Here is a 12,002-nt window from a genome sequence, read left to right on the forward strand (position 1 = left end):
ATGTCTGTCTGTCTGGAGAATATTGTTCACTGAGTGGTCTGTGTGAAGGCTGCTGTGGGTCTTAAGGCACAACACACACCAAAGGGCTTGGGTTGGGATGATACTGTGTCATGAGATCAGTGATAGAGATATTCCTGATAGCTTCCACTGAGTTCCATATTCTTTTGAGTATCCTTGCCTATGTTAAACTTTGTGAGACTTTGACAGTTACTTTCTAGCATTTGTATGTTTTTGGCATAGCCCTTGAAGCTCACTTTTATGCCCTACAGAAGTATCAGGGTAGGTAAGACGTTCATAGAGCATATAATACTTTGCTTAACTAGAAGTTTTCTAAGGACTTTTGTGTACATGATCTTATTTTATCCTTTCAAAATATTTCTGAGATAGATTGGATCAGTGTCGTCGTTATGCCTGTTTCAAAGATGGAGAAGCTGAGACCTAGGGTGACTAGTTTTTTAATTAAAAATTATTATCATGCAAAATACACTCCCATAATGGTCATTGTTTTAAGAGCGCACTCATACAAAACCAAAATCCCAAAATAAAGTAAAAAATACACTGATGTGAAAGCTGGTTTGCTTTGATCTGCATCTGAATCCAATTGTTCTTTCTCTGCAGGTGGATAGCATTCCCCATCATAAGTCTTTCAGGATTGTACCAGATCCGTACATTACTGAGAGTAGCGAAGTTTTCACAGTTGTGCATTCTAGAATATAGCTGTTACTGTATTAGTGTTCTCCCAGTTCTCCTTATTTCTCTCTGCATCAGTTTATGCAGATCTTTCCCGCTTTTTTCTGAAATCATCTTGCTTATCATTTCTTTTAGCACAATAATATCTCATCAACAATATGTACGATGGTTTGTTCAGCCATTCCTCAATTTATGGACATCCCTCAATTTCCAATTCTTTGCCACCATAAAAAGAGCTACTATAAATATTTTTGTACAAGTAGGTCCTTTCCCTCACAGAGAGATTAGTTAAGGGAATTGCTTACAGCAAGTTGGCAATTAAGATAAGACTAGAATCCAAGTGTGTCCTGATAGGGCTGGCAGTCTCCAAGTGGTAGGATTCCATCGTTTAATTTTAACTTGGCTTTAGAATAGCCATTGGCTAAGATTTTGCAATACCATCTTTTCCCATTTTGATGGCTACTTAGTAGAGTTCCCCCTTTTTTTCTGTAATCCCTGTCTCCAGGCAGGTATCTGACACCATGTCAAGGCCAAGCTGACATTAAGGCGTTCTGTTTCTGGTAATAGCATAACATGCAACCAAACCTCTCTGCCCATCCTTGTCATGTTGTGACAATGTCAACTATCAGTTATCTAAAGGCTCAGAACAACAAAGTCAGAGGCAAGAAGACTTGAGTTAGTGTGGTCTATTGGAAAGGAAGGGAGGGGAAGAGAATGAGCATTTATTAAATACCTCCTATGTGCCAAGCATTGTGCTAAGTGCTTCCTGACGTTACCTGTTAGGCAACTAGGATCTGAAGGATTATTTCTATCACCCAACTTACTGTGTGACCCTGTGAAATTCCATGAACTTTTCTGGACCTTGATTGAATGATGTTGGAGATAATTGGCAAATGTTTCATACTCGATCTTTTTTTTCTCAATTGAGGGTCCGTTTAGAGAGCAAGGACACTGTCTTTTTTCTTATGTTTCTGCAACCTAGAATATTATTTTATGGTCAATGAGCCAGATCTTTCAGTGTGCCATCAGCCCCTGGGAAAGAGAATGTCAGACACTTTTGGACACTGACTATCTGAGGCCATTAGAGTACCGTTTAATCAATTACTGCTTCTATGCACCGTTGAATTCAGATTCTCTCCCATTTTCCAGAGATTCAATTGGAGACACTGTCCTGCTCCCTGCATAAAATCTGTTCCATTATAACATTTTCTTTTTGGAGCATTCCTTCTTTCTAACCATATACCTTTGAAAATATGTCAGGCCAGAAAAGGGGGGGGGGTTCTTTTATTTGAGATCTGCAGGGAGTTATTAGTATCTGCTTAGCAGCTGCCAGTACATTTCTGTAGAAGCCTTTGGGACACTATGGAATCACCATATCCATCATATTTCTTAACTTTTTCTTAGTGTGATGAATATTGTGTTTTAAAATTAAGAAAAAAACACCTCTCCTCCCCATAAATCCCCAGACCTCTGATAGAAAGGAAAACTGGACAGTTATCCCTATTCCCTCTCATCTGACTGTACATCATTTGCAACTTTACAAACTCAACATCCATTTGTTGGCTAAAAGCCTTAAGTGATTCATCATCCAGTGGCAGTTGGGGAGAGGTTTTACTTTCTTTCTTTTTTTAAATGATATTCTGTTTCTTTTGGTCTGAAATACAGGTATGTGGGATCTATGTCAAAGGCTGAATATTTATGCCTGATTGTAATTTGCAAGGGAAGTAAGTTGGCATGAATGAAAACAGGAAAACTTCTGCCAAACTGGCACCATTTAGCTACTCTATATTATTGGCATGGTTTGCTATTTTTGGGAAAAAAAATTGGCAGGCTTATTATTCTGAAGAAAGAGAACTTCATAAACTTGATCAATTTGTGGGTGTCCTTATTTTATATCCTAAGAGGTGAACTGACCCCTGAGGGCATAACCTGAATTATTCATGGTGTTTCTCATAGCACTCAGATATATAAGGGCAGCTAATACAGGTTGGAAAATAATGGATTGCTTTTCCTTGATCCTGGGGAGGCTCTGTTAAAAATTCTATTTCCTTTGGGACTTTGGGATTAGTAAGACAGTGGGGGAACAGAACTCAACATATAATCTGAACTCTTCAGCTGTTCCTCTTTGTATCTTACATAAAGTAGGCCCCAACTTACCAAATGGTTTGTGTTCCCCAAGTCTGTCCTATAAACCAGATGTTCAGAAACCAAAACATTATTGTATGGTCCGTAAATTCTCAGGCTAACTCATTAAATCCAACAGCTTGATTCAATGATCGCTTATTAAGTGTCTACTATATGAGTAGGGTGGGATATAAGCAGGATGTACCAGGTGTTCCGGGAGGACTAGCCCCTTTGGGGTGAGGGCTTGTAGAGTCCTTTTAGGGCTGCTCATACACCTTTGGTGTCTACCTTTCACTCAGCTCTCACGTGTAGCTCCAAAAAGTGGTAGCGTGGCATTACCACATCTTGATAAAACCTCCTTAGCAGACAGATTAAACCAGGTTGAAGATAATCAAACTCTCTGTGAATTGGTGAGGATGTCTACCTCAAACTTGTGAAGACTTCCTGGCAGATGAGCAGATGAAAACAATTCATTCCAAAATGTTGAGAGCTTAGTTAGACATCAAAGATACCAAGGCCATTCACTGCATCTCAGGCAATTGCCAGGCATCCTGACTCTTGTCTTGACCCTGGATTTTGAAGACTCTGGAAGAGAGAGAGAGGCTGATGACTCTGCCTCACTTAAATCCAATTCATGTGCAAGTCAAGATATCACCCTGTGATGTCATTGGTCCTCTTTAAAATAAAAGATGAACAACTACTATATAAGTGCCTGGCACTGTGTTAGGTGTGGTAGAGGTGAGGATTGAAGATCAAAATGGAAATGAAAATGGGAGCATAATGAAGATTATTATTTTGCAGATATTGAAACAATCTCAGAAAGGTTAAAAAATGTAACTAACAATTCACAGTTACTTAATGGCACAATTGAAACTATAATGTCGGTATAGTTATTTTAAGTTTACTCATTAAAAATTAGGTAATGGTAAAATTATTTGACATGTTTGCAATATCTCAGGAAAAAGAGTCCTGTAATTGTTTTGCTATTTTAAAAAGAATAATTTTTTTCTTTAAAAAGAATCAAAATTATTTATAAAATATTAGAATAGGTACCTATGCCCTTATGGTTTTCTTCCATTCTTGAGGGAATTGTGAAATAGATAGGTAGCAGAACTGAGAAATGCTAGAAAAAAGTCAAAGTTTAAAAATGTTTTTAGGATGGAGACTTTAATTTACAAGAATCAAAATACTATTAACCACAAAAATTATAGCTGATCAGTATCTTCAAATTGTGCCTCAAAGTTGAGCCCCCATTTGGTGTTCCTGGAAGCTTAGCTTCATTGCTTCATACTTTTCTGAGATTAAACCACAGCTGGTAGCATTTGTATGAACTTGACATCCCGACAGATTTTCAAAGGAGAAAAAACCTCAGGAATTGCATGGCTCTATCAGTCTCCTCCAATATTCAAATTGGAGGGGAAGGAGGAGGAAGAAGAAAAAAGAAGAAAGAAGAGAAAGAAGAAGAAGAAGAAGAAGAAGAAGAAGAAGAAGAAGAAGAAGAAGAAGAAGAAGAAGAAGAAGAAGAAGAAGAAGAAGAAGAAGAAGAAGAAGAAGAAGAAGAAGAAGAAGAAGAAGAAGAAGAAGAAGAAGAAGAAGAAATAGGAGAGAGAGAGAGAGAGAGAGAGAGAGAGAGAGAGAGAGAGAGAGAGAGAGAGAGAGAGAGAGAGAGAGAGAGAGAGAGAGAGAGAGAGAGAGATATGGGGGGAGAAGACTGACCAGTAAAGAGATGGGGAGGCAGTCAGCAAATTGAACTTCACAGTGAGCCATTTGAATGATCTAAGTTTTGTAGAATTTTTTTTTCCTTTGAGCTCTTTCTCACCTGATAATTCTTCAATTGATTAAACACCACAAATAGTTATATATTGTAGGGGATGTATTCTAAGTTATCTTAGTGTGTTGATCTTCCTAAAGTCTTTTTCTTTGTTGTACTTGGTTTCATTGGTCATCCTCACCATCCAGGAGTCTCTCAGTTCCAATTATAGCTATCTGGGATGTATCCTAGGGAAGCTTTGGTGTGGACAGCTTGTATCACTTGGCAATTCAGCCTGATTGATTATAGTCATGACCCCATTACTTTCTGCCTATTGGGGCAACATAAATATGGCCTTGGCCCACCTAACTGAGTAGTAACTGGTGGTTAGTTTCCTAATACTTGGACTGACTTCATTATTGTAAGCCTGTGAAACTTAGTCTACCAGAGCTAAACTAGGAAACTGAATCATTTCCATTTGAATTATCTTAGAAAGATTCTGAAGGTCATTGAATATAAGATACTGGATGCTGAGTTCATTTCTCAAGTTGAACTGCTCAGCATTCAAATTCTGTTGCAGAGAATACAACTTGAATGAACTTCTATGTTGTTCAAATACCAAATACATTAGCTTGAAAGAGTATTTTAGAAAAGAACTCACACGAAGGTCAGAAGAAACACTACAAGGACACCTTAAGGTCTCTCTGATGAACTTTGGTATCAATTGTGAGTCATGGGAGACACTGGAATGGGACCTTTCCAGCGTGGTATCCCTACATCAAAGAAGGTGTTGGGCTCTTTGAGCAAAGCAGAATTGCTTTGAAATGTGGGACCCACAGATTTAGAGACATCTCTGTCTCAAATATTCATATGGGCTATTTGTGCATGCTCTGTCGCTTCCAAGGTCCTATTGGTCTGATCAGTCACAGTTGGCTACACTGTGCATTGCCATTGATATAATGACTGCCATTTTGGTCCTTTTTGAGTATGAAGGACGACAACCAACCTACTAACAATGGGTATGCTCAGTGTTGACCATCAGCTTGTGGTAAACTGAATTTACATTAGATTGGGAACATGGCTGGAGAGTGATGCAAAGAAAAGTGTTTTTTTAAAAAGCATATCGAAGGGAAACCTCATTATCTTATCCTCTGTCACTTGAGTGTCATTTAGAATAAAGACCCAAATGGCAATATTCTAATGAGTTTCTAGTTTAGGATGATAGCATTCTACAAGAGGCTTCTGCCCCAATGCTAAGGGAGTAATTACAAGGTTTAGATTCTGTAAAGATTAAAATTAACATGCAATAACTAAATATTATATTTTATAAAGTTTTATTAATAATAACTAAAGTAAAAGAAAGTACCTGAAAGACTGTTTGCATGAAAAAAGAAGTTGTGGGCAGAATTACAGTCAGTTAAATATCAATGTGATCTTGCCAATCTGGAGACGCAGGAGAGATTATAGGGAATTTTGGGAAATACTAAGGACTTCTGGGAAATTAAGTCAAAGGTTCAAAATCTCCATTATGCATATCCCCCTGTGATCCTATTGGGAGACCAGTGTCCCCAAAAGGATCATGGAAACACAAATTAAAAATTGCAATAATTTGTGAACAAAAGGAAAAAAAGAACAAAACCAATGATTATGAGGTTGACAAAATGCCAATTTGGGGGCAGTCCCCTTTGATGTGAGAGTATACATTCAAAACAAAGGTATTTCAACCCCCCATAGTTCAATTCACACCCCAAAGTTCACTCTGGATCTTCTGGTACAGCATGTGGTCTCTGCAGGCATCTAGCTTCATGACACATTCTGGATCCTGAGAGGTAGCAAGTTTCTTATCATAAAATTGCTCAAATTTAAATCAAAGTTCAAACAATCACTTGGCCCCAAGGTGAATAATAATACACTCCCCTCCCTCAGGAGGATACAGGGATATGAGTAGGAATTACACAGGGATACATGGTCTAGTCATAAGGCAAATGAATCAAGTATTAAAAACATCAAAGAAGCAAAGAAATTACAATCTACATTTATACAATTCCTAAAAATGAATGATTTTTAAATGTGTCTAGAAAACTGGCACACAGTGCTCAAAAACCTTCAATGACATTCCAAAAGAACAATTTGCAGAGGTACACAACCTCCTTTTTCCTTTTCTCCTGCTCCTCCCTCCCCTGCATTACAAGCTGGATCAATGTAACACCAAAAGGGCAGTAGTTCCAGAGATGCCAGCTTGGTGTCATTTCAAAGTTCTTTCACTTGAAGAAATTCCCTATAACACAACAAAAGAGATGTTTTGTTTTAATTTGAAAATTTATTTAAAGGTAACTTTATTATGAATCATAATTATGAATGATTTTAAGGCCTAAATATACTGAATTTATAAGGAAGGGGACCCCTTCTGATTATATTGTTCTGGGGCCCCACTGATTTTTAATCTTATGTATCCATGAGCACTCTGTTACAGCCAAATTGGTTTATTTATTATTTCTCTGACTGCGACTTGTGTTTCCTAACTCAATCCTTTCATTTATGATCCTTTGTCCAAGAGCTATTGTGATACAGAAGATAGAGGACCCAGGAATCCCTGGGTCTGCTTCGGGCCACATCCTGTTTGTGTGACCATGGGCAGTCACTGTAAACTCCTCAACCTTGCAGTTCCTCATATAACTCTAAGATTATACGTCTCAGATGAGGTCCCGATTGGCATCTGTGGAGGGAATTTCCACATTGCGTGTACCCCACAAAATCACAGGACAAGAATGAATGGAAGACTTTATTTATGCTATAAGAATGCTCTATTCTAACCCTTTCTCTCCACAGACCCAAGTCCCATCTAACCTTCAAGATTCAGTTCAAATGCTACTTCCTTGGTCAACATTTTCTTGATATACACCATTTGAGGTGAATTGACCTTTTTACACCTGGGACAAGACCCGCCTATCACATCAGGGCAAGCTGCATGAAAGGTGCCTTTTTTTGGGATTGGACCCCCTTTTTTTGTGAAACTGCCCATGTGGAAAAAGAGGGCTCTTAGTAGCTTCCTTTTGAAACTGATAAGGAGTAATTTTTTTCTTCACACTTGGCTTAAAAGAGCCTGGTTTGGTAATTTGGGAGTGGAATGGGAAGGGAATAGAAGGGAGTGAGCTTTTATATAACACCTACTAGGTGTCTGGCCCTGTGCTAAGTGATTTTTACAAACATGATCTCATTTGATTCTCACAACATCCTTGCACGGTAGATGCTATTATTATCCCCATTTTACTGTGGGGTGAACTGAGGCAAATGGAGGTTAATGATTTACCCACAATCACACAACTAGTAAGTGTCTGAGGCCAGATCTGGACTTTGACTGTCCTGACTCTGGGTCCAGCACTCTGTGTGAATAGTCTGGGGTGGGGAGAGGAGGTAGTTCAGAAAGAAGGTTTGAAGCTGTCCAGCTTCTTCCTTCCTTCCCTTCTTCCCCTAACCCCAAATGTCATGTCAAAACTTAAAGGAACTAAATAAACTTTTTTTTTTAAACCCTTACCTTCCATCTTAGAGTCAATACTGTGTATTGGCTCCAAGGCAGGAGAGTGGTAAGGGCTAGGCAATGAGGGTCAAGTGACTTGCCCAGGGTCACACAGCAAAGCTCCTTGATTATTGAGGAGAAAATTGAAGCCTCATAGAGGGAAAGTGATTTGACCCAGATTGAAGAACCTGGGTAAATCACTTAACTTTGACTCAATTTCCTTATCTGTAAAATGAGCTAGAGAAGGAAATGGCAAACCTTTCCAATATCTTTGCCAAGAAAACCACAAAAGGGGTCACAAAGAGTCAGACATGGCTGAAAAAATGAGTAAACAAAAAACACAATTATAGGCATCAGAGCAGAACACAGATGAACAGCAAAATTCTCACAGTACCTTATACACAGTGGGAACCCAAGAAATATTTGTTGATTAGGATTTTAGTCATCAGAATCTCAATTACCTAAGTTATTGCAGTTGGTTTTTGATGATGGAACAACTTACCCCACAGAAGACTGAATTAGTGTTGCTATACATAATCTAACACTATTTCTGCATTTGTTCCTGTACCTTTTTCCAAACTCAGACTATATATTCTTTGTTAATGAAGTTATCAGGTATCAAGGATTTGGATAATGGGAAACTGATGATTTCAGAGGGTTAGTTTTTACCACTCTTTTACTACAATCTGAGAAATGTTTTCTCTCTTTGTCCTTCATGTCCATTCTTATAAGTCGGATTTGCTTATATCTTTGCGTCACCACCTAACAGGAGAATATCTAGATGGACAAAATGGCATATACAATCCCAAGGGGAGAAGGATGAGGGGAAGGAATGTTTTTATTTCCAACTGTGTTTCTTTATTAAAAAAAAAAAGAAAACCCTGACATCTTAGAAAAGTTGGAAGAGTTGATCGCCCAAAGGAAATTTGATTTTCATGCAGTGATTTTTTAACTTGATGCACTTTAAGGCTTCAAAGAGTCAGCTAAGAGTCTTATATGCTATCTCTGAGTACCACAACAGTAATGCCAATTTCCATGGTGGGTCCACTGTCCTTATTTTTCCTACCAGAAAGTGTCTAAACTTGTGGATGAAACTGTCCCTGTGTCTGATCCTCTTTTTATTAAAGATAATAATGATTTCAAGACAACCTCCTATATTCAGCTGGAGCACTGAATTGGAATCATATTGTACATTTTTAATTAGAGCCCAACAATGGGTTAGATTAAATTGTCCTTATCTTTTGTGGTTGAGAGAAACCAAGAAGCTTCTTTTAGGTGTCTGTTGAGAAACTAAGAAGGTTAACAAAAATGCTGGAATATAGGGTTGACCCAGAAATCTTTGTCCAGTTTTAAGTTATTAAAACTTATTTCAAACAGAGCTTAATACCACACAGTTATTTTGGGGACCCCTTACCATTAGGGAGCATGCCATTAAGGAGAACAATTTGTGGGTCTGAATAAATGCTCTGATGCTCTTAAAGATTTCTCTCTCTCTCTCTCTCTCTCTCTCTCTTTCTCTCTCCCTCTATCTCTATATCTATCTGTCTACCAGTTAAATAAGGGGGTGGAACAAAAGCCAAAACCAACCCAAGGACTGTCTGTATGCTCCTGTAAATTTCATAGTGGAGGGGAGAGGGAGTAGGTGACTTTCAGGCAAGGCTTAGTTTGAAAGCTTAAGTCAGCCATTAAACTCCATGGCTTTCTATTTCTCATTGGAAAAATGTGAAGAAGAAAAAAACAAAACAAATGCATAAAATTTCCAAAGGTGTTGAAAAGATTTTTTGTTTACTTGTTTTCCTCATCTATTTTCTTTGGATGCTGATTTCCTTAGCATTCAATTGAGTAATTTCTTGTTGTTAGAAGTCTATTTGGGATGAAAAAACATTAATTTTCTCCCTTTTTGAATGTATAATCAATGAGCATTTTATTGCATGGGCAGAGGGTGAACTCCCTTAGTGAAGGGCAGGATTAAAATAATATTAATTATAATTAGCATTTATGTATAAAATATATATTTATAAATATATTATTTATATCTTTAAAATGCTTTAAAGTTGGCAAAGAACTTTATAGATAACTTATTTTACTCTTACAATTGGAGGTAGGTCAAAATTTTGACCCCCATTTTACAGAAGAAACTGAGGCAGGCAGAGATAAAGTAACTTGCAGACAGAACTTAGTTATGTAAGGGTTTACCAAAAGGTTAGTTAGACATTAAGGTAGTGTTCAAGAATTGATTTTTACTTGTCTTCCTGATTCCAGCATGGTAGGCCTAGGCACTAGAGGTTCAGTAGTATATCTGCTGAGCCATATGACTGCCTTTAAAAAATGGAGAATAATACTAAGTAGCTTTACCAATGAAAAGTATTTTTTTTTGAGACCTTAGTAAACTGTCTCCACCCAAGTTTTTGACTAAGGTTTTACTTGCTTGCATTTCCTTTATATAAATAGTGCCCCTTAATATTCCAATTTCTTTATAGTTCATGGCACTAAATATTGAAATTGAATTATATATAAGAATCAAAGGAAGAAATGCAATGCCATGCATGAAAATCAAAATGTGAGAACAGATAATGCTGCTGAAGTTGTTCCATTATTCTTTTCTGGGCTCCTGCTCTTGACCTTGATGGATGAAATGCTATTTTTACTAGTAGAATACTCTCATACTGAGCATAACCTTTTAACCTCATCATTCCCTCTCCTTGCCTCTTGATAGATAGACATCATTGCTTCTTTTTTTTTTCAGAATTCAGAAATGGTGGTCACAAATTCCCCTGGGGCCTATGACATGTTGACAACTGTCAAAGGAGCTAATACTGCTGAATTTAAAGCTAAATGATTTATGAGAAAAACAAGTTTGATTGAAACTTCAATTTTTAATTTTTATTTCTTATTCTGTGATGGCCATACTATTCTGAAAAATCTGACATCATATTTTATTTAAGTCATGAACAGAAATGTGTGAATCATTGCAATTTTTCTTAGTGTGGATGACATCCAATATAGCTATAACCTGAATGGACCTCGATGGGCAAGAAAACTATTGATGTAATTCAATTTCAGCAATCTATACCCCTTGACATGCCACCTATGCTATTAATGCAAATGGCTCATAGGTCTTCAAAAGTATTTAAGAGGTCAAGGCAAATACCATTTAATATACTATTAATGGTAATGAATAAGGTTCATTCCACTTAGATTTTATGCTCATGTCATCTCTGCAAATAAAAAGATTTTTAAAGAAAATGTAAAAAAGAATGTAATTATTATCATTGCTTTTGCTATGGAGAATTCCAATAAGACTTCATTGAATTAGTAAAGAAAGTATTTGGAATCATCAAAGAGCCAAAATATCTAAATAGATTGGTTTCAGTATCAAAATTTGCTAAAGAGTTGTTGCAATAGAAGCTAAATTTTCCTTTGTAATCATCTCATCTGGGAAAGGGCATGGAATGAATATCATATCATGTAGCTTGGGATAATTATAGTAATTAATGATATTCAAGAAATGAGTTCCTATATCCAAAGGATACTCAGAAAACATCATTAACTCTTTAAAAAACAATGATTCAATTTCTGTTCCAGGAAAAAGTGAGAAAGATAAACACCCAACTAGTATTCAACAAATAAAATTCTTAGCCACAAATCCAAAGGGAAGAGTAAAAGCTTTGATTGGAAGGAGGCCAAAGGCAGGACCAACACGACCACACAAGCATTCCATGAAGTTGCTTGGAGAGACGTGATTTTAAGGGCAACCATGTGGTGCAGGCAAAGGGCTAGGAGTCAAAGACCCCAACGATTCTTGCTGTCAGCTGTTCCAGCCTGCAGTGCTGCCAAGTGGTCAAGAGTTCAATAAAGTCTTCTTATATCACTGGGTGGTTTGGCAATGTGGGCAAACCTAGTATTATCACAGCCGTGAAA

At 37.4% G+C, this 12,002-nt stretch overlaps 1 long non-coding RNA gene across 2 annotated transcripts in view; it reads left to right on the forward strand.

The window, feature by feature from the left end:
- The window catches only part of LOC130453698 (uncharacterized), a 72,903-nt gene extending 60,901 nt beyond the window's left edge, over nt 1-12,002 (forward strand). For both annotated transcript variants that reach the window (XR_008911199.1, XR_008911200.1), the window contains 2 exons: nt 7,394-7,539; nt 11,667-12,002. This is a non-coding gene — a long non-coding RNA (uncharacterized LOC130453698). The remainder of the gene's footprint in view (nt 1-7,393; nt 7,540-11,666) is intronic.

This window comes from Monodelphis domestica, chromosome 4, assembly GCF_027887165.1.
Source record: "Monodelphis domestica isolate mMonDom1 chromosome 4, mMonDom1.pri, whole genome shotgun sequence".
NCBI lineage: Eukaryota > Metazoa > Chordata > Mammalia > Didelphimorphia > Didelphidae > Monodelphis > Monodelphis domestica.